Source organism: Trifolium pratense, linkage group LG2, assembly GCF_020283565.1.
Source record: "Trifolium pratense cultivar HEN17-A07 linkage group LG2, ARS_RC_1.1, whole genome shotgun sequence".
Lineage (NCBI taxonomy): Eukaryota > Viridiplantae > Streptophyta > Magnoliopsida > Fabales > Fabaceae > Trifolium > Trifolium pratense.
In genome coordinates this window covers 942,671-964,687 of record NC_060060.1, presented here as the reverse complement: position 1 = coordinate 964,687, position 22,017 = coordinate 942,671, and the positions used below count along the sequence as shown (strand labels likewise).

General features: G+C 30.4%; 4 long non-coding RNA genes across 5 annotated transcripts; 3 read left to right on the top strand and 1 right to left on the bottom strand.

Moving 5' to 3' along the window:
- Nucleotides 1-3,235: 3,235 nt before the first annotated feature.
- On the top strand, nt 3,236-4,625 carry LOC123909110. Its single transcript, XR_006809820.1, has 2 exons — nt 3,236-3,367; nt 4,184-4,625. It is a non-coding gene; the product is annotated as an uncharacterized LOC123909110 (long non-coding RNA).
- A 4,012-nt stretch (nt 4,626-8,637) lies between these two features.
- Nucleotides 8,638-11,408, top strand: LOC123908728. Of its 2 annotated transcripts, XR_006809678.1 has the most exons (3): nt 8,654-8,804; nt 9,627-10,272; nt 11,109-11,408. It is a non-coding gene; the product is annotated as an uncharacterized LOC123908728 (long non-coding RNA). The 2 variants fall into 2 exon arrangements; XR_006809677.1 differs by lacking the exon at nt 11,109-11,408 and having other exon boundaries at nt 8,638-8,804; nt 9,627-9,964.
- A 2,359-nt stretch (nt 11,409-13,767) lies between these two features.
- LOC123908377 lies at nt 13,768-15,311 on the top strand. The gene is made up of 2 exons (XR_006809612.1): nt 13,768-13,902; nt 14,838-15,311. It is a non-coding gene; the product is annotated as an uncharacterized LOC123908377 (long non-coding RNA).
- A 1,903-nt stretch (nt 15,312-17,214) lies between these two features.
- On the bottom strand, nt 17,215-21,668 carry LOC123908379. Its single transcript, XR_006809617.1, has 5 exons — nt 21,267-21,668; nt 19,536-19,610; nt 18,279-18,429; nt 18,045-18,166; nt 17,215-17,684 (listed from the first exon to the last, which is right to left on the bottom strand). It is a non-coding gene; the product is annotated as an uncharacterized LOC123908379 (long non-coding RNA).
- Between the last annotated feature and the right edge of the window lie 349 nt (nt 21,669-22,017).

Sequence of the window (22,017 nt, the reverse complement as noted above, 5' to 3'; positions counted from 1 at the left end):
TTGTACTGTTATTGTTAATTTGATTATTAATTATTATAAGTATTTACAAAAATTATTAGATTATTTTGATTTCGGCAAAGTTGCCGACCCCGCTACAAAGAAGCTTCTTTGTAATACAATTTTTAGCATTGTCATGTCTGCTGTGTGCATCATCTCATGAGTGGTACCATATTGTATAGCAAAACTAGTTGACAATGCACAATTTGTCAATTTGATATATACATTGGCTCTAACTACTAATTTCTTTATATAACATTGGCTGTGAGTTTGCAATTTTATTGACTTCTATATCATTTGACAAAGTTATCTAAAAGTCTTGACTTCTAGCTATTAGCCTTATAAGGTCATATGAAATTTTACCTTGAGATAAATCCATCCCCATTTTATCCATTCCTAATAATTTTATGGACTGACTTCTAGTTCTTCCATCCATGCTCTTACTCTGATTAGATTTTAGATTTATTTTTGTGGCAAAAAACTGATAAAGCTCTTGGTTAAAACTTAGAAACAGAGGTATAAATTTTTGTGGTCTAGTTTGAGTGAGCTTTGTGATATGACTTGTGGACATCTTGGTTCAGACAAGAAACAAACTTAGGCTAGAAATATGGACATAGTTAATGGCAGCAAGCCAGCAACAGTTCTCAACAAGCAGGACCTAATTAGTCTTCTGGGGTAACCAAGGACTTCCCTACAGTAAATGTTATAAAAAATCCTAAATTTCAACTGAAACCCTAGAAATCAATTGAACCCTAGAAATCAATTGAACCCAGAGCTCAGTTCATTGTCTTTGTTAACACTATTATACAATATCTTGGTGAGTTTTCCATGATTTTTATTTTTTTGGGAACAATGCATGATTTCACCTGTATTTTCTCTATGATTCATACTAATGATAAGTTTCACTTGTATTATATATAAACTACTCACTTATTTTTGTTATTTAACCGCTTAACAACTAATCATAATACTCCCTCAATTTTACCTCAGTTGTTTGGTAATTTTTCGTTTTCTTGATTCTCCTATCTTCTAAGACTTGGCTGACAAGGACATGAAGCAAATTAATGCTCTGTTTTGTGAGGTAATTCAACTGATTTGACGTGGATCTTCAGATGATTATTGGGCCATTCAAATTTGTTTTTATAACTTAAGCTAGTTATAGAGTGCATGGTTTTAAATTGCGGTCCGCATCCGCAATTGCACACATCGTAACCGCATCACAACCGCATCGGAAGTCGCATAAGATATTTTCGGCGATATTCGTTCAAATTTTCTCATTAAAAAATAAAATTTATGAACTTCAAATCCTAATTTGTGTCAAATTAATGAAAAATCCTACTTTTAACAATCTCTCAACCGTGTATTTTAAATACATTCAAATTATTGTTTATGGAATAAACTAAGACTATGTAATGATGAATAAATAGTGTAGTTACATAGTAGTTTCATTTTATATATAGCTTGTGAAATTTCAAAATGATTTCACGTCGCAACAACCGCATTGCCGTTGCAGCAAACGCAATGACTGCATTTGCAACAACCGCAACCGCAACCGCAACCACATCCGCGACCGCAACCGCAATTTAAAACCTTGATAGAGTGCAGTAGCAATGTGTTTTGCAATATTATATAACTTATTTTATGGCACCTGGCATTAGTCATAGGATTGTTGATTTTCAAAGTTCAAATGAGAAATTTGATTAACTTTGTAGTTGTATGCCGTGTTTGATTTCGTTTATATTACAAGTATTTTATTTAACTTGATTTTTGATGACTTATCGTCACACTCTCATATCCATGCTTATTTAAGGAACATTAGACTTGTTTTAGAGGTTTTTAATGAATAAACCAAGAGAAATCAACTCAGAAGCAAGATGACTTGGATTACAAGAAAGCAGGAAAATTATGCCGGAATTCATACATTTACACTACGTTGGGGGCGTGAAGCATCACGCCCGGCGTAGAATGATCACCAAGAAGAAGATTCCATCTTGTTTTCACTACGCGCGGCGTGGGGACCTGTCAACGCGCAGCGTAGTTACCTGCTCGGAAGATGGTTGCCACTGTCAACATCACGCGCGGCGTGAGAAGAGCCACGCGCGGCGTGATAGGAGAATTGAACTACGCTGGGGGCGTGGTACCAATCACGCGCGGCGTGATGGATCTGACGCGCGGCGTGGTTGCAATCTGTATATATTGAAAAGCCATTTTCTGGAAGGAGGTTCGAGTTTTGACAGTCTGATCCTGATTTGAAGAGTTCTTGAGTACGAATTGGAGTCTAATTCAGTGTTCCAGAGGTTAAGAGTGGCTAGATTTGAAGCATACAACATGATGGGAATTCATCCTTTGGAGTTGGAGCTAGGATTAAGCTACTTCACCATGAGGTTGGATCATGACTAGGAACTAGACTATTGTAATCTATGTAATCCATTGAGTCTGTAATGAATCTCTCTTTATAGTGTTATTCAATGAATTTCTGTTCTTAATGCTTTACAAATTCTGATCAACTTTGCAATGATTTTAGATTTTGATTATGTATGAGAATATGAGTTAAAATCTGACATGAATTTATTGTGCACTTGCGTGTTTCCGGTCGAGAGATTGAAACATAGAGTGTAACATAAGATCAACGCGCTTTTTAATTACTCCGTTACCGGTAGCTTCCATCCAAGAGATTGGAGAAGTATTGGTAAAGGATAGGGTGGATTTATCAAGAGATTGAAATTCATCATATTGTTGATCTGTGACACTTGAGTGGTTCATTACGACACGATTGATTGCATGCGATTACTATTGTTTAGGTACTCGTCGACGATCCAACCTCGCTCTCTTATCATTTGATTTCGAAACGTTTTCTTACAAACCAATTACTCAAACAAAACCCCCAAAATGTGTTCTAATTTTAGTATGTTCATAGACACAATGACTTTGATAGAATCACGCAATTCCTGAGGATCGATATCTTTTATTACTCAATTGACGAAATTGTACACTTGCAAATACTCAATCAATTTTGTTAATAAATGAATTGTAGTCAAGCCTCAAAGAAAATGAAGAAAATGTAGCCTTAAAAAGTCATATTTTTGTCATGAATCATTCTTATAATTTTATTTTTAAATTTTCCCCTTCTCTATTATGAAGGGATTTCAAAAAGAAATAAAAAATATAATAAAAGGTCAAATAATTAATTCAATGAGCTAAAGAGACAAATATCTTTTATACATACTTCTAAGAAACATCTTTTCTCACTCTATAAAGCGATCAAATGATTCCTATTTCTAGATTCATAAAAGAAAAAATATGGTTAAGGTTTATATGTATATTTATGCTATGATTATGTTTTTTTCCGTATTCATTACTATAACTAGTGGTAAGTAATTTTTATCAACGTTTTTAAATTCGGTAAACTATGATATCTCAAAGTTTAGTTTGGTATTTATATTTTTAAACAAAATTCAAATACCATACCATATTTTCATATTAATTTTTAGGGTTAAATAAAATTTTGGTCCTTATAAATATGACAAATTGATTTTAACCCCTATAAAAAAATTTAAGCAAATTTTTCGAATGATTTTCCGTCCCTACTTTTAAGTCAACTCATCTAGTATTTTGTTTTGTTTTGTCAATTCATCTATATTACTTGATATTTTTATTTTTTTTATGCAGTCATGTTAAATCAATTATACAAACCTCTCTTTTAAAATATTAATTTCTGATCCATACTTTCGTATTTTCTAATGAGTTTTTGTATTTACGTCTATAATAATATAAAAACCTCTCCCACAAAATTTAATTTTTTTAACAAGAGACAAATTAGATATGAATTTTTAAATTTTTGCCGCTTAAAAATTTTTTGTTGTAGAGATTTTCACACTACTATAAACAAAATTACAAAAACTCATTAAAAAATATGAAATTATATATATATGATGACTTGACTAAAAAATAGGAATCAAAAGTTATGACACAAAATATTTGAGAGACTAGTACTTAATGAAAGTTTGTATATGAACTACAACAATATTTTAGGTATTTATAAGGAAAAACACTTGTTTAACCCTAATTTTAAATGATTTTTGTCTAAATTTAATATATTTAGAAAAATTCCTAATAATTTACCTTTAATTTTCTTATTCAAAATTGTTCCATCCCGATTTTGATAACTTTCCTTAATTCTTATTAGGGATACCCTGCGAAATTAATTCTGATTGTCGAGATCATGTGTGTAGTGAACCTGACATTCCAGTATGTGGGTTTCTGTCTCCGGTTTCACCCGGAATAGGGACTTGTGGATGTTACAAGTATAGCACATTGGAAATTATATATCCGGAATAGGGACTTGAGGATGTTTCCAGTAAAGCACATTGGAAATTATATATTAACAATGGCTTTTGAATGTGTGAACAAGCCGTAAAATTAATTATTAAAAATAATTATATTGATGTTTTTATGATTTATTAGTATAATAACTGTGCCTCTAGGCAAATATTGTGTGTAGCATGAAATTAGTCTTGTTATATTATTGGTTGGTATAAAGATTGTTGCCTCGTGTCTAATAGTTATAATTGTAATATTTATTATTGACAATTTATTTATATGAATAATACCGAACTTGTTGGGTGATATTTTTCATTTTAATAGTAGCAACTTCTCTTATACTATCATACAAATTAAAAATAAAAGTAAAAAAAATAAAAAAAATTAAAGCTCATTATAAAATTTTCAAATACAATAAAGACGATTTGACATGAGATTAATCTTACTACATCGTGTTGATATGCAGTTATTTTAAGCGTTATTGATAAATATATGTATCTTATTATTTTTAGCGGAAAATATTCAAAAAAATTAAGCTTGATGCATTTGTTATAGGGCGAATATTGTGTAGCATGAAATTAGTCTAGTTATAAAATTGCATGTCAGTATAAAGATGGTAAATTCTAATATGGACCACTTCATCAAGTGGTCTATATATATGAGCACAACTATTTACCACGAAGTCAATTTCCACGAGAAACACGAAATCAATTTCACCGCTATTTTTAGTTTCAACACCGCTAGTTTCCTTAATCTTCTTTATGGTTGCTGCACTGTAGGCACAAGCCAGATTCATCTTTGCAATTTCAACCTCCCCCTTCCATTGTTATATTGCTTCACCATCTTAGTGGCTTCCATCTCCTAAACCTAAATAACCACCTCTCAAGCAATAGATTTTAATTGAGAGATTTGCATAAAGTCCTAACTTTTCTTCTTAATCTTTCATCAATTCCTAACCACTGCAATATGAATTTGATAAAGGATAAACCAATGAGCCACAACAAAATTTCTGCCAAAAAATAAACTACAATCTCATAACCCAAATTGGTAAAGAGATATGTAAAGAAAAGCACCAAGAAAAAAGAGTGATGAAAAGAGAGTACCAAGAAAGAAGATTTGACATGAGATTAATCTTACTACATCGTGCAGATCTGCAGTTATTTTAAGCGTCATTGATAAATATATGAATCTTATTATTTTTGGCGGAAAATATTCAAAAAAATTAAGCTTGAGGCATTTATTATAGGGCGAATATTGTGTAGCATGAAATTAGTCTAGTTATAAAATCCCATGTCATTTTAAAGATTGTTGTCACTTGTATAATAATTATATTTGTAATATTTACATGTGAATAATATTAAACTTCGATTGATAGTTTTAAATTTAATAGTAAGCATATATATATATATATATATATATATATATATATATATATATATATATATATATATATATATATATATATATATATATATATATAGGGAAGGGATCAAATTATACCGATGTAACATTTGAGTAATGTTACACCGCTCAATAACGCTCTAATTAATGAATATAAATTTTACAAAATTCACCGTTGGATTGAAAGTTTATATCATATAGATCATCCATGTTAAATTTTGCAAAAATCTAAATTCGTTTGATATGTTATTGAGATCGATGAAGATTAATGGTTTATACGTTTTTATTGAATACTGTTAACATTGATATATATATATATATATATATATATATGGTAAATTCTAATATGGACCACTTCATCAAGTGTCCATGGTGGACCAGTCATAATAACATTATAATGAATACGAATTTTACAAAATCTACCGTTGGATTGAAAACTTATATCATATAGATCATCCATAAAAAAATTTAGAAAAATTGAAAATCATTTGATATGTTATTGAGACACATCATGATTAACGATTTATTAAATAACGTAAATCTTGATGGGTCTCAATAACATATCAAATGATTTTCAAAAAATTTAAAAAAATTTATGGATGATCTATATGATATAAACTTTCAATCCAACTGTGAATTTCGTAAAATTCATATTCGGTAGGTCACTTACACTAGAATTACCAACTCTGATACTTGAGTAATTCTAACTAATGCTGTGCTTTAAAGATAAGTATTCAAACGCTTCCGAAACAGATCTTGTGATTTGTGAATACTTAACATATACTACAAAAGATAACTTTGGGAAGAGCAGAACTTAAAAAATGTCGTCTTAAAAATTGCCCTAAGTTACAAATTCTGTGAGTAGAAAGAAAGATATATACTACGCATATTTTAACTCTGATATCCTTATATATGATCTTGCACTTAATTATCAATATTTCTTTTTTATCATAAAAATATGAAATCCTAAAGTTAGCACTCATCAAAATTTTATGTAAAATTCAAAAAAATCTAATGTTCTGAAACCAGGGAAAGCTTGTGAACCTTTCTCTACGCATCAGTTCTAAAGAATATTTTGAAGGTATAAAACACAGGGGAAGTTTGTAAACCTAACTCTGTAGTTTTACATTTGAAGAAAATTTTATGAAACCATGCTAATTCAGAGAGAGCTTACAAACCTCACTCTGATAAAGGATAACATATTTAGGGGGAGCTTGCAAACCTCGCTTTAAAAATGATTATTGGGACAAGGTTGGTTTCACATCACCAAACATGTGTTTGTCATCACCAAAAAGGGGAGATTGTTGGGACAAGGTTGGTTTCACATCTAGCGCCTCAAGAGTTTTGATAATAACAAAACATAAAGAGAGAACAATTTTATGCACTAATCGTTTTATTACGTGTGTGCAGGAAATTAGTAAAGCAAGTTGTGTCTGAAGATTCTGGAGGTATCATATCAAGGACTCTGAACGAAGCGAGACTTTGGTTCTGAACTAGGTGAAAACTCTGAACGAGTGAAGTTATGGTTCTGTCACTAGTGGTGGATTGAAGACTCTGTGCGACAAGTTTAATAATGAGGAAACCAACCAATGATCTGACTAAGTTTCAATGTTAATTCAACTAAAGTCAATGATCAAAAGAGACGTTGGAAGAAGATCATTTGCCATCAATGCTTATACGAAGAATTTACTTAATGAAGGAAACAAATAAGTAAAGCTTGGCAACGGTAGCGCTTAAATCATGCAATAAGCAATAAAAAGGACGACGCTCCTATTCAAATCTCCAACGATCTACTTCCTCAATACAGCTAAAAGAATATCAAAGTAATCGAAGAAAAGTGCAGAAGTACATACATACATATACTTGCACATAAAATTCTTATTCTTTGTAAATCTTCCGTAAAGAATACTTATGAGAATAAGTAACAAGAACTCAAAAAGATCATTTTTGTGTAATCTGCTTACAAAGAAGCAACTTGTAAACACAAAGGGCAATTGTTCATCTGTCTATATTAAGTTTGAATTTCCTTGAGCGACTAGTCGTAGTCAGGTTCTCAAGAATCAAGAACTTGTAAACACAAAGGGCAATTGACAGATAGTCTGTGAGATTGATGTAAAATGTCGAGATTATTGGATTAAGTCCTTGAGGTACATGACGAACTCACATAAGTGTAGGGGACTGGAGTAGCCTAGTTAACGGTAAACCAGTATAAAAACTACCGTGTTCTTTACTTTGTTGTTTGCGTCTTTTTCTTCGCGTGAGTTTATTTACTTGTGTGTTTGGGGTGATAAAAAGAGTACAAAAAGAAAAAGTTTTTAAGCGTTGAAAACCCAATTCAAACCACCTGTTTCTTGTGTTCTTGAACCTTCGGGGTAGAGTTAGGTTTGAAGCCTAAATCTTGTGACCCTCTTTTGGGAATCTTGTGTAAAGTTACTTTATTTGATATAGTCGAACGGGGGACTCCTCTCTACCCTAGAGTATAGGTCAATTTGGACCGAACTGAGTAAATAAATTATTGTGTTATTTTCTTGTTCTCTTTATCCTTCACATGTTCTTTCATTTTGGATTATTAATATTATCATATTATCTCTATCCGCTTTATATTTGATTGCTCGATTCAATTTGCTCCATTCATCAAATTTTTATTGGTGTGATTTTCAAATTCACTACAACACAACACTATTTTCAAATATCGTAAAAACCTTACATTAGGATGTATACTCAAAAAAGTCATGTTTTTGTCATGATTTTTAGATTTTCCCTTCTCTATTATGAAGGGATAAAATTGAATTAAAAAAATATAATGGAAGGTCAAATAATTAATTGAATGAGCTAAGAGCCAAACATATTTTATACATACAGCTAAGAAACATTAATTTAATTAATAATAATTTTGATTGTAAGAATAGTTTGATATTAACAAATAATTTTAATAATAACCTTACATCTATGAAATTGTTTTCACACTATAAAGCTAACAAATGATTCCTATTTCTAGATTCATAAAGGAAAAAATATGGTTAAAGTTTATATGTTTATTTTTGCAACGATTATCTTTTTTTCCATATTTATTTCTATAACAAGTGGTAAGTAATTTTTATCATTGCTTTTAAATTAAGTGAACTATGGTATCTCAAAATTTAGTTTGATATAGTGGTATTTCTATACAAATTTAATAACATATTTTTATGTTAATTTATAGGGTTAAATAATTTTATTTTTCTAAATTTTTTTTGTACCTATAAATATGTCAAATTCCGTTTTTAACTCCTATAAAAAAAATTCAGCAAGTTTTGATCTTCAAATATCTTCCGTACGATTTTTCGTCCATGCTTTTAAGTTAACACATTTATATATAATTTTTTGGTTTATAATGGAATTGGTGAGATTCGAACTTAAAGCCCCATGCATACTACTGAGCAAACCTCTCACCACTAAACTAAACCTAGTGACTTGTCAACTCATCTTATATTATTTGAAATTTTTATTATTTTCTGCATTCATATTTACTACATTATATAAACTCTCCGACAAAAATTTAATTTCCTGATCAATCTATCTTAATTTTTAATGAGTTTTTATATTTATATTTATATTTATAATAATATAAAAATCTCTCCCTCAAAAAATTTAGTTTTTTACAAATAGGAATCAAAAGTTATGAAAAAATATTTGGGAGACCAAAACTTGCTGGGATATGTTATATAGACTAATAATGAAATTTGAGAATATTTATATCGTTCAAAAACTTGTTTAGCCCTAATTATTATTAAAATAAATTATAATTTTAAATGACTTTTGTCTAGATTTTATATATGTATAAAGATTCCTAATAAATTTTACCTTTAAATTTTCTTATTCAAATTGTTTTCACCCTCATTTAAATAATGTTCCTTAATTCTTATTAGCTGCGTGCCAAAATAATGCGGATTGTCAAGATTATGAGTGTATCGAAGCTGACGATAGTCCAGTCTGCGGGTTTTGGGTTTCAGAGCCCGAATTTATAAGGCCCAAATTTGGGATTTGTGCATGTCTCGGGATGCTCACAAAGAAGCCATAAAAGTTAATTATAAAAAAATAAAATTATGTTGCTGCTCGTATGATTTGTTTCACACTTATATTTATTTTAGTAAATGATAATCCCCTCTGTTGAAGGAAGTTTGAATAATATTTTTCTCTTTTGTTATGTTAAAATAAACACTTTTGTCCACTTTAATAAAATTATTTCAAGTTACCATTTAAGAAATTAATATTCTTTGTTTATAATTTTTTTCTCATTACTTTTATGATTTTAGAATATAAAATGTAATTTGAAGTATTTTTTTAAATTTGGCTTTAATAATTTATTCAAATATTTTATGTTGTAAAAATTCATAATTTATGACATCGATAGTTTAAAATTATATATTAATGACGTGAATAAAAAATATGAAAATAGGGAGGCTCAACTAGAGTTTCGCCTTAGCAGAGCTTCGTTATTCTTCATATATAACAATCGTCACAATCTTTTCGCTGATCATGATGAAACTGTGCCATTCAACATGGCAATTCAAGGTATGCTACCACATGATTTTCAAAGTCACATGATTTGCAAAGCTTATGCGTTTTCCTGATTTGGTTGCCAAAGGGTTCAAACTTGAATGTTTTAAGCTTAAAACAGTAATACGACAGCAGCGGTAAAAGTGCTTTCATCAGGAATATTCATCTTTTCTTTTACTACCTAATTAACAATGAATTGAGGCCCAATAATAGAAATTTTCTATAAAGAATAGTAGTGAATATCTAAGTTTAATTTAGCCTGCTTTTCCCAAAAATATTTCACAATTTATATGAGGCAAGTTATAACCTTTAAGACCTCAAAAATATGTGTGATGTATTTACTTTGATTGATGTTTAGAATTTTTTCAAACTTACGGTAAAATAGCATTTGCATGTTGGTAGAGTGAATACCTATCAAACATTTAGTGAATTAGTGAAACGGTTCATTTGACCGAATCTGATTGAAGTTATAGAAGCTGGAGTATTGACTAAGCAGGATCACTGAAGTTAAGTCCGGTGGGTTCTACTGTCGAATGAATAGAAAAAGTTTATGACATTTTTAATATTCAAATTGATTTGTTAGTTCTCGGACAGTTTCATTTTGACAGTTTCAAGTTTGGGATTATGATACTGATGACAGTTAGTCGGTGTTAATTTTAATTGTAATTTCATAATAATTTAATTAGCTTTTAAAAAATGCATTATTAAAGAGAAAAATATTTTTAAAAATTGACATAGTAAGAAATTTGAAGACCAAAATTCGAAAAAAGAAAGACTTAAAAAAAAATTTGAAAGTTTTGAGAGCATGACGTCATCAGCTTTGTTCTCTCATTTAAATGACGTGTCAGCAGGGTAATGGGACGTGATTTGCTTTAGTGGCACAAATTGTAATTTTGAAGGATATATAAATAACAGCTTTTCATTAACCTAGAAGATATCACCTCTTGGAGAGAAAATATGCATCACGTTCCAGCATCACAGAGAAGATGAGATTTCAAGGCCCATGGTGATTTTTATCGATTATTCATGTATAATTTTTTTAACTTTTTTGTTATGCCAATTATCGTTATTATGCTTATCAGATTAGAGATTTTAGATGATTTTCTGTATTTGAAGTTTGCACCATGTTCGTATTTATGCAATCAAAACTAATACTTATTCAGTTAATTTCGTGCCAAAACTAATAGTTATTCAGGTATTCAGTTCATATTTATACAAGTCTACTAATTTATCGTAAAATTTATAAAGTTTGTATTTGCAAAGATTGTTTCAATCTCGACAAAACAATTGTATCGTATTTAGGATGTATATACAAGGGAGTACGCTTGGCATATATTGTATTTGGTTTATATGACAGTTAAAATAAAAATTGCAATAAATTGACAAATACTTTTTACTAGAGCGAAGTGATTAGGGATATTGTTTCGAATCCTCTCCGTATCCTACTCTATAGGTTCTAATTCTCAACAACCAAACATTAATAGTTACGATAATTTAACAAATTAGATTAAGTCCAATTATTTGGCTCATGATCCCTTTTATCTAATAATTAAAGTTCCCGAATTTCAACTAATATTATCAAAAGCGTTAACGTAAATTTTCAATCATATCAACTAATTCTTCCTGAAGTGATTACGATTGATAAACAGTTAATCTAGTTCTAATAATAAAACCTAGGGTTAGTAGTGAATTATTTCTGGAAATCAATTCTATATTGGTCAAATAAAGAAAAGCATTAAACACAAAATTAACCGAATAACTATTGGTTTTGATTGCATAGACAAGAACATGTGGTTACGTGGTTCAAATAGTTCTACACAGAAACATCTAAAATTCTTAATCTGATTAGGTTAGTAACTCATAATAATAATTGACATAAAAAAAGAGTTAAGAAAATTACACATGAATAATTGATGAAAAGCACGACGGCAAAACCCTTGAAATCTCGTCTTCTCAGTACTAATGAACCATCAGAAGTACAAAGTACCTACATTATTTTTGGGCAAAATTACACCGGAGATCCTTTATCTTATTTATTTGCAACACTTGGTCCTTTATCTTTTTTTTTTTTGTAACATTTTGGTCATTTATCTTTATAAATATGCACAAGTTAATCCTTGTCTATTATCCCCTCTCTAATACTAACTTCTTTCCATAATATGATGACTTATTTGTTCAGTACACTATTAATTCTTTCCAAATAAAGTGGCAATGTTTAATACAATTTTTTTTATTCTGCTTCATAGACGAAATTACAAGTTTAATACAATATTTATATTTACTAAGTTGATTTCACATCACCATCAACATCATTTAATTGAAGGAAATGAAGAATACAAAGTGCACAGATGTAGGAAAACAAGGACAACCATAAATTGAAGGAAATTAACAAGAGGAGGACATACCCCTTCAAGAATCAAGACTCTGTGCCAATATTTTTTATTTGATGGGTTTTTTTGTTAACTTTGTTTGAAATAAATTGTATTTTGTATTGTTGGTAAACATGAAATCAAAGGAGTACCATCACAATTCTAACTCTAAGCAATAGCATAGTAATTGTTTGATTATTGTGTTACAACCTACAGGGATAAACCAATGAGGGACAAGTTGAGTTCTTTGTTCACTTCAGCAAAAAAGTGTACAAACTAACTAAAGGAAGTCACAAATGCATCATAACAAGTAACAAGATTATATTAATTATTGTGTATGTATGATGTAAGTCATCTATTTGGTTTGGTCATGATTGGTCTTTTTAAGACTTTTGTCTGTCAGGTTATTGGCAATAAAGGAGGATGCATATATGATTGGCCTCAGTTTTTGTACAATACAAAGTGATATGAATTTGCAATCACTACTGCAATTTTGATTTATTATATATAGCTCCTCAAGTGCTATTAATACATAACATGGAGCCTCTATAATAGCATTTTAAGAAGCGCTATTAAAACATGAAATTTAAGGATAATATAACAGTGCTTCTCAAAGCTACTTTACGAGATCAATCGATAGTTGATTCAATGGTGATTGACGCCGAACTTGATAGGGAGACCACAGTTCAATCCCCGCATCTGCGATCGAGAGGGGGTTGAAACCACTTGATGCCATAATAGAAAATACAGACTACACAAACAGGCACGGCGTGCCTGTTTGGCCGCTAGTTATTATTATTATCATCATTATTATCTCTTTGGTTGATTCAGTTTACTCTACACAAAGAGTTTTCATTAGTGTAATTTTCGACGAATTCACAACTAACACAACACTATTTTCAAATATGGTAAAAATCTTACATTAGGATGTATACTCAAAAAAGTCATTTTTTTGTCATGATTTTTAGATTTTCCCTTCTCTATTATGAAGGGATAAAATAGAAATTAAAAAATAAAATAGAAGGTCAAGTAATTAATTGAATGAGCTAAAAGACAAATATATTTGATACCTACATCTAAGAAACATTAATTTAATAATTATTATGATTTTAAGAATAGTTTCATATTAACAAGCATGAATATTTTTTTACACTATAAAGCTAACAAATGATTCTAATTTCTAAATTAATAAAAGAAAAAACTATGGTTAAAGTTTATATGTTTATTACTTATGCTATGGTTATCTTTTTTTCCATATTTATTTCTATATCAAGGGGTAAGTAATTTTTATTATCCGGTAAATTCTGGTATCTCAAAATTTAGTTTGATGTAATGGTATTTCTATACAAAATTGAATATCATATTTTTATATTATTATATAGGGTTAAATAAATTTTTTGTTGCTATAAATATGTCCAATATCGTTTTTAATTCTTATAAAAAATTTCAGGAAGTTTTTATCCTCAAATATATACCGTGTGATTTTTCGTCTCTGCTTTTAGGTCAAATCATCTATATATATTTATTTGGTGTACAATGGAGTCAGTGAGAGTCGAATTTAGGACCTCAAACATATATATTATTCAAACCCCTAACTACTAGACCAAACCTAATGACTTGTAAACTTACCTATATTAATTGAAATTTTTATTGTTTTCAGCATTCATTACAAAAAATTAATCTCCCGATCAATCTTTCATAATTTTTAATGAGTTTTTATATTTGCATTTATAAAAATAAAAATCTCTCCATCAAATATTTAGTTTTTTACAACACAACAGATGAATTAGATATGAATTTCTAAGTTTTTGACGCTTAAAAAAATCATATTTAATTCATCTAATTTAAAAAGTTCTAAATTGTTGTGGGAGAGATTTTTATATTATTATAAACATAGATACAAAAGACTCATTAAAAAATATGAAAGTATACATGAGTTGACTTAAAAATAGGAATCAAAAGTTATGAAAGAAATATTTGGGAGACTAAAACTTGCTAAATTTTTTTATATAGACTAAAAATGAAATTTGAAAATATTTATACTATTCAAAAACGTGTTTAACCCTAATTTTTATTAAAATAAATTAAAATTTTAAATGATTTTTATCCAAATTTGATATATGTATATAAAGATTCCTAATAATTTTACCTTTAAATTTTCTTATTCAAATTGTTTCACCGTCATTTTGATAACGTTCTTTTTCTTATTAGCTATGTGTCGAAATAACGCGGATTGTCAAAATTATGTTTGTATCGATGCTGGCGATGTTCCAATCTGCGTCTTTTGGGTTACGGAGCCTGAATTTAAAAGGACAGAGTTTGGGGTTTGTGCATGTGTCGAGAAGGTCACAAAGCACAAAATTAGTGGCTAGATTGTGAACATATACATACTCCCTCCAGTCCTTAATATAAGAAAAAATTTATTTTTTAGATTCATGGAATCTAGAAAAATGGGCCAATTATTCTTAAAAATGGACCAAATACATCAATCATTCTATGAATTTAGAAAACAAAAGTTTTCTTATGTAAGGGACCAGAGGGAGTATTTATAAAGAAGCCGTAAAAGGTAATTAAAATAAAAATAAAATTATGTTGCTGCTCTGTTTGTTTCATACTTATATTTATTTTAGTAAATTATACTCCCCTCTTTTGAATAATATTTTTCTCCTCTCTTATATGTTACAAGATCGGATAATAGTCTTGCTTCTCTTATAAAATTTCATCATGCTTTTATATATATTATCTTTTAAAAGAAAGTTTGAGTAACTCCTAGAGAAGCTTTGTGATGATGTGACATATCTAAATGAGTTCCAATTCTACATTTTCTATTAACTTTGCTCCATGATACGACTAGTACAAAAAACGTTTTTTAAGTCGGTTAAAAACAACTATTTAAATCGGTTCCTAACCTGACTTAACAGTTACAGTCATTATAAGTTTTGATATGTTAAGTCAGATTTTTAGCCGACTTAAGAAAACACTTCTTAAGTTTGTTGATTTGTCATTTAACCGACCTACAACGTACTTCTTAAGTCAGGTAATTGCTTAACAACAGACTTAACAAGATTTTTCTTAAGTCGGTCAATATTATACACATTGTCAAATTAAATAAAACTACTTTTTTTTTTCCTAAGTGTACTGGGTTCGATTCACTCATGGCATTGTCATTTAATTTGTTAAATTAAATAAAATTGCTTAGGTCAGGCGCGGGAGAACAGACTTAACAAATATATATATCACTTATTGAGTTTTGAATTTTCCATCCTGCATCGCTTCTATTCCTAAGGCAGTTCATTGGGGAAAGTCCCAACCCAGAAAAATAAAACGAAAAAAGAGGCAAGACAGAGTGTGAAAGGAAAGGCAGATTGACTAATTGGTTGAATAAGTTCTAGAGGGGAGGTTCACAGTAAAATATACACTTATGTCAATTTTAATAAAATTAATTAAATCTTTTTGTGATGACAATTAACTTTAAATCTCTATTTAATGTAAAACTATTTTCAGATTATCATTTAAGAAATTAATTTTCTTTTTTTTTTTTTGAAAATTTTATCATTACTCACATGATTTCACAATATAAAAATTTATTTAAAGTATTTTTTAAAAATTGGCTATAGTAATTTATTCAAATATTTTATTTTGTATAGTTTAATAATTTATGAGATCGGCTGTCTAGAATTATATGTTAATGATGTGAATAAAAAATATGAAAACAAATGTATTAAAAGTTTGATTATATTAAATAGATAGAAGTGTTTCTTAGAAAAGTGTAGATTTTATATTATTAAGAAAAATGTAGATTTTAAGATGAGGGGGAAAAGAAAAAAAAATTCAAGCTCTTTATGTAACAAAAAAAATTATTAAAACCCAAATAAGCACAAGAAGTGCATACAAGGGTAGTGATGGGGAACACTAATCAGTGTTGCACAAAAGGTAGAAGAGAGATCATTAGACACTAAAAAAAAGTGTCTAATTGCAGTATGTTTATTGCGGCGGTTGACACGAAACCTATTTATTAGATTATTGTTATTTATTTGTTTAAGTATTTCTTCATATTTTGTCATTTTTTTCTATTTTGTGTGCTTTTGGAAGGGTCAGTATATAATATTAGAATTTGTTAGTAAACTCAAATTTAGAATTTTAGACAATAAAATTAGAAGAGAATTAGTAGTTAGAAATTGACAACTCACTACAAGAAATTTGATAGTTAGCGACGGTTCTAAAAGGCATTAGCGACGGTTTTAAACCGTCGCAAACCAATATTACGACAGTTGGCAAAGGGCCGCAAAACCTGGCGTCGTCGCTAAACATTGCGACGGTTTTAAGAACCGCCACACAAACCGTCGCGACAAAGTTAGCGTCAGTTTAAAACCGTCGGGAAATGGAAACTAGCAAGGGATCTATTTCTACATTGGCGACAGTTTAAAACCGTCGCTCTATCATTAATTTTTTTTTTACTTTACTGGCAGTTTGAAACCGCCGCAATCTCTATTTTTTGGAAAAAAAATTCAGTGCTTTTTTTTTTTCCTCCAATTAATAGTTCTTTTTTTTTCTTTTTCTACTTAGTGACTAAAATTTTTTGTGCTTTTTTTTTGCTGCAATTAATTATACTAAACAAGGTCTCTTAAACATAATAAAAATAGCCCACCTATACCTAAACATCCAAAACATAGAAGATGCTAATTGCATCTATATTTTTATTTTTTGGTAGAGAATTGCATCTATATTATATAATAAATTAAGAAAAAAAGCTAATTGCAAGTAAAAACTTCCAAATATAAAAGATGAAATTGACAGAATACCAAACAAGCAAGCTGAAATTAACACACCACAAACCAAACAAAGATTCTGCTATTCCAGTCCTAAACCTCACCCTTCTTAACTCTAGTATAACTAAAATATTACCCTTCTTAACTAGTATAACTAAAATACAAAGGGATATGAAGCATGATAGTTTTAAACCTCAAGAAGAGCTTAACATACCTTTTGAACCCGAGCTGTCAGCCTTGTCATTGCACTCTTCAGTTTACGAACTCTGTCCAAATTACGACTACTAATCTGCAGTTTAATGTAACTCAAAGTTCATAACAATTGAACAAAATAAAGTCAAGAATTTCAAAAACATAAATAAAACAGATTCCTCAAAAAGGTCAAACATGGAACTAGAACATCCACGTTTCAAGCCAAACAATAGAAATCATATAAGTGAAAGCATTCATGATCAGAATTAACATCTCAATGATGATAAGTACAAGCAGTAAAAAGCATAAGATATCTGAACTAAAGGAAAGAAAAATCTCCTAAACCACTTTTAATGAAGCTTCCTAGTTGTTAGCTTATTATATATTTGTGAGGGAGGGCTCGTGTCAAAACTGAAATGAGAGAAAAACAAGATAAGGAATTTAATTATATATGTACCTTGGAGGTAAGTTCATATAAGGCAGGATAAGCAACCATCTCCAACTCAGTTGTACGTGCAACAAGATAACTACAAATGGCTTCTAAAACCACCTCCAAGGCATGAAACTCAAACGGTGACTCTACATTGCATAATTTAGATCATTCAAATACAGGAAGAAAAACAATTTTGATTAGAGAGGAAAGGATGCAATCAACTATTTTTTTACACAGTTCATATTTAATCTAACATACCATCTTCAGCAGCTTCAGCATCCTGTTGACCACCAAAATACTCTTTACCATCTCCTTGTTGTTGACGGATGTCACTCAGTTTAGGCAATCGCCTCTGCAGTTCCTCAACAACAAGAACCACGTGTTCATCTGTTGGATCTCGCAGCAATACCTATACCACAACTAGTTACAGTTATAATGCAGAAGTAAAAGCCATCTCATGTGAATGATGAAGTTGAGGGGGAGATTGAGGTTGTCGATGTTGGGGTTGAAGTTGAGGGGTTGATTGTGAGGTGGAGGTTGAGTGGGAGGTTGTATACGATAATTACGTCTTCTAGTTGAGGTAGACATACCTACAATCAATTGTCAAAACCACAGATACAAATTGAATAGAAAAGATTTGTAAAATTCACAAAACTGAAACAGTCAAAACAGGATACAAATATGAAGATTATTTTACTATTTGTGGAAGAAATACATAGACATACCTTAAATCATATTTGATAAGAGGATTTATTTAAAAGGACAAATTGTTTCAAAACTATATTGCAAAGGAGTTAATGTATTCTCCGGTATATATCATCCGTCACAAAATCAGAATCTGCCAAAAGACATTTTTGTCATTAACCTTTTAAGCTATGAGAAAGTAGACATAAGAAAGTAATCAGTTTTTAGAAACAAAGATTAAGTGTATAACCATATGTAAACTTAGTTTGAATTTGTTTTAAAAAAGAAGTTTTCATACCTTTCTTAGACATAGTTGAAACATAAACTTAACAGGAAAAGAAAATCAACACAATATTATGTGAAATAAAACCAATAAATATACAATTGCACCCAAAGTTGAAAGTTTAACCCAGAAATTTTTATCCATCATCTTCAACATAACTTTGGAGCAACATTACAAAAACATAGCAAACAAATATGCCTAGGAGAGAGGACAAACAGGAAAGGTTGGCTCACCGAGGCGGCAGCAGAGAATCGGCAGCGTTCAGAGATGCGCACAGCACCGGGGTGACCGATGCCAACCCACAACGACGGCCATGACACACGCAGGAATCACAATCTAATATTGTGTCAAGTTTACCACTATATAGCACACACAAAAAAAAAAAACAAAAACAAATTAAACTCATTTTTAGCCTCATGCTAAGTTTATAATTGAACTGAACAGTTCATAACTCGATTAAAGTTCATTTTCTCCTTTACTGAACTAATGAATAAAGTTTAAGCAGATGAATTCATTTATAATTATAAGCATATGGAAAATCCTCTCACCTTAGGTACCTTCCTCACAGCATCAACTTCAAAACTGAGAATGGATAGTAGTTTCTTGTTCTTAAAAGCCAAAACCTGCAAAATCAACATGTAGTGAGCATAATCAAAGTCCATTGCAGATCTATTTGGACAAACAACATACAAAAAAGTGGAGTTACTTGAGTTGCATTAATCTTGGTGTGTAAAACTTGGGCTATCATGAGGTATTTATAACACCATCAATAACATCATATGCCCACCAAATTAACCATGATCACTCCACAAAGAAGCCAAATTCCAATAAATTTACAACTTTTCAATCAAAACTTTCTCTGAAATCATCTTACTTCAACCCTTGAAATGAAATACAGAATCAAAATCAAAATCTGCAAAAGGAAAAAAAAAAAAGAATAAAAACTGAACTCTTCAATTAAAGGATCAAACAAAACACACAAAATTTAATGAAAAGCAAGAAAGAATAAACCAAAGATAAAGTTTGTAATAACAATACAAACCTTGGCATCAACAGAGTTTATCTTCTCGGCTCTGAGATAACCAGTAACTTCCCAAATTCTTGCAACCCTAACCAGGACAAAAAATGAAACCAAATCAGAATAGAACAAGAAGGAGAGCACAAACGATGAATGGGAAGATGAACCAGAAGCAAGCGCATATATAGTGGAAACAAATGAAAGATAAGGGCAAAAAGGGTAAATGAAAGCATGAACAAAAGCCAATCATGTCGTCGTCTCCTTTAAGAACAAAAGCCAATCACGTCGTCGTCTCCTTTAAGAATGAAAGATAAGGGCAAAAAGGGTATATGACAGTCCTATTTTCTAACCATTACATTGTGATTCCTAAATTTACAACTTAGTGTAGTAAAGTTCCCATTAAATTTTCTTCTAATGAACCATCTAGTGGTGTAAAGTCATGGCAAGTTCCAGGGAATGATTAACATTATTATAAGTTTAATAGTCTTACCTACATTTGCAAGAACTGAATCCATAACCCAAATCAACAGAATTCAATAACAATTAACAGAAACAATACATAGGCAAACCTAATCTATTAGGATGAAAATCATTCTTAATAGAATCTGGCAAATTGTCCCACCAAGTGAGACTAGGAACAGAAAAAATCAATGAAAGCTAGGCTTTAAAACAAGTCCTGGTGACAAAATCTCAGACAACAAGGATGTAATAATGAAATGTAAAGAATAACAGCACCAGCCACCAGGAAATACAAGTGTTAACTATATGGATAGGTGACATAATCATAGCACAATTAATTCCCTGCTTGAAACAAAAATTAATTAGATGCAAATTACAACCCTAATATTCATCAATTAACCAAAATGTGAATGTCATAGGTACATAAAACCCTGTGTTACACTAGAGCCTAACATTCCAAAAAAATTCGCCAAACAGAGCCTTATTAGAGTGTTATCAAAGATGGCATTGCTATGAGCTTTCAACAATAAAGCTACCATACTGATCTCAACTTATTCTAAATCACATCCTTCAAAATTACAAAGTAATGACAAGCTAAATAAACTACATATCAGAAGGTTAAACACCTCAATTGACTTTAAAAATCTGAAGCTTAATTATTCATACAATGAGCTATGTAAAGGGGCTTCAAGTGAACCTGAAGCAAAATTAAGCAATATTGAATCTGAAGCAAAATTAAGCAAATAATATATTCAAGTGAACCTCAATTTCAAGGAATATTGAATCTGAAGTAAAATTGAACCTGGATTTTGAAGATTGAATATGAATTTGAATGTTGAACGAAGCTGAACGAAGTTGAATGAAGATTGAAGGTTCAGCGAAGCTTGAGAGGTTCAACGAAGCTTGAGAGGTTGAGTGATTTAGGGATTCGAACGAAGCCTGAATGTTGAACCTGAACGTAGCTTGAGAGATTTAGGGATTGGAGCTTGTGAGTGAGAATCACAGATTTAGGATTGAAGCTAATGAGTAAGAATATCGCAGATTTTTTTAGGGTTTAGGGATTGAAGAAGCTTGAAAACGAATCTGATTTAGAGATTGAAGCTCGAAGGTTGTGGGATTGAAGAAATTCTGAAAAAAGAGGGAAGAAGTGAAACAGCGCGGGTTTGTCGACTTCTCGACGGTTGCTTTTGAACGGCCGCAAGGTTTCAAATATTAACATAACGGCGGCGGTTCTTCTAAACTGCCAGAATGCATGTGTCGTAAGTCAACATATTTTTTGTAGTGACTATTGAGAAATTGTTAGCGCATATAATAGACAAGCTTAGTAGGTGAGTTTATGATTTATTTTAGTTAGAGTAGAAAAATAGAAAACATTAATAGTAATAATATGAAAATAGTAATGGACTTGGGTTGAGTTATGAGGAAGTAGAGTAGGGGTGTAGAGAGATAAGGATAATTACTTATTTTATTTATAATAATTGGTCGGGAAATGAGGGTGTTACAAAACCCACTATTTCAAGAGAAATTCGAGGCAGAAATTTTTGAAAAAAGGA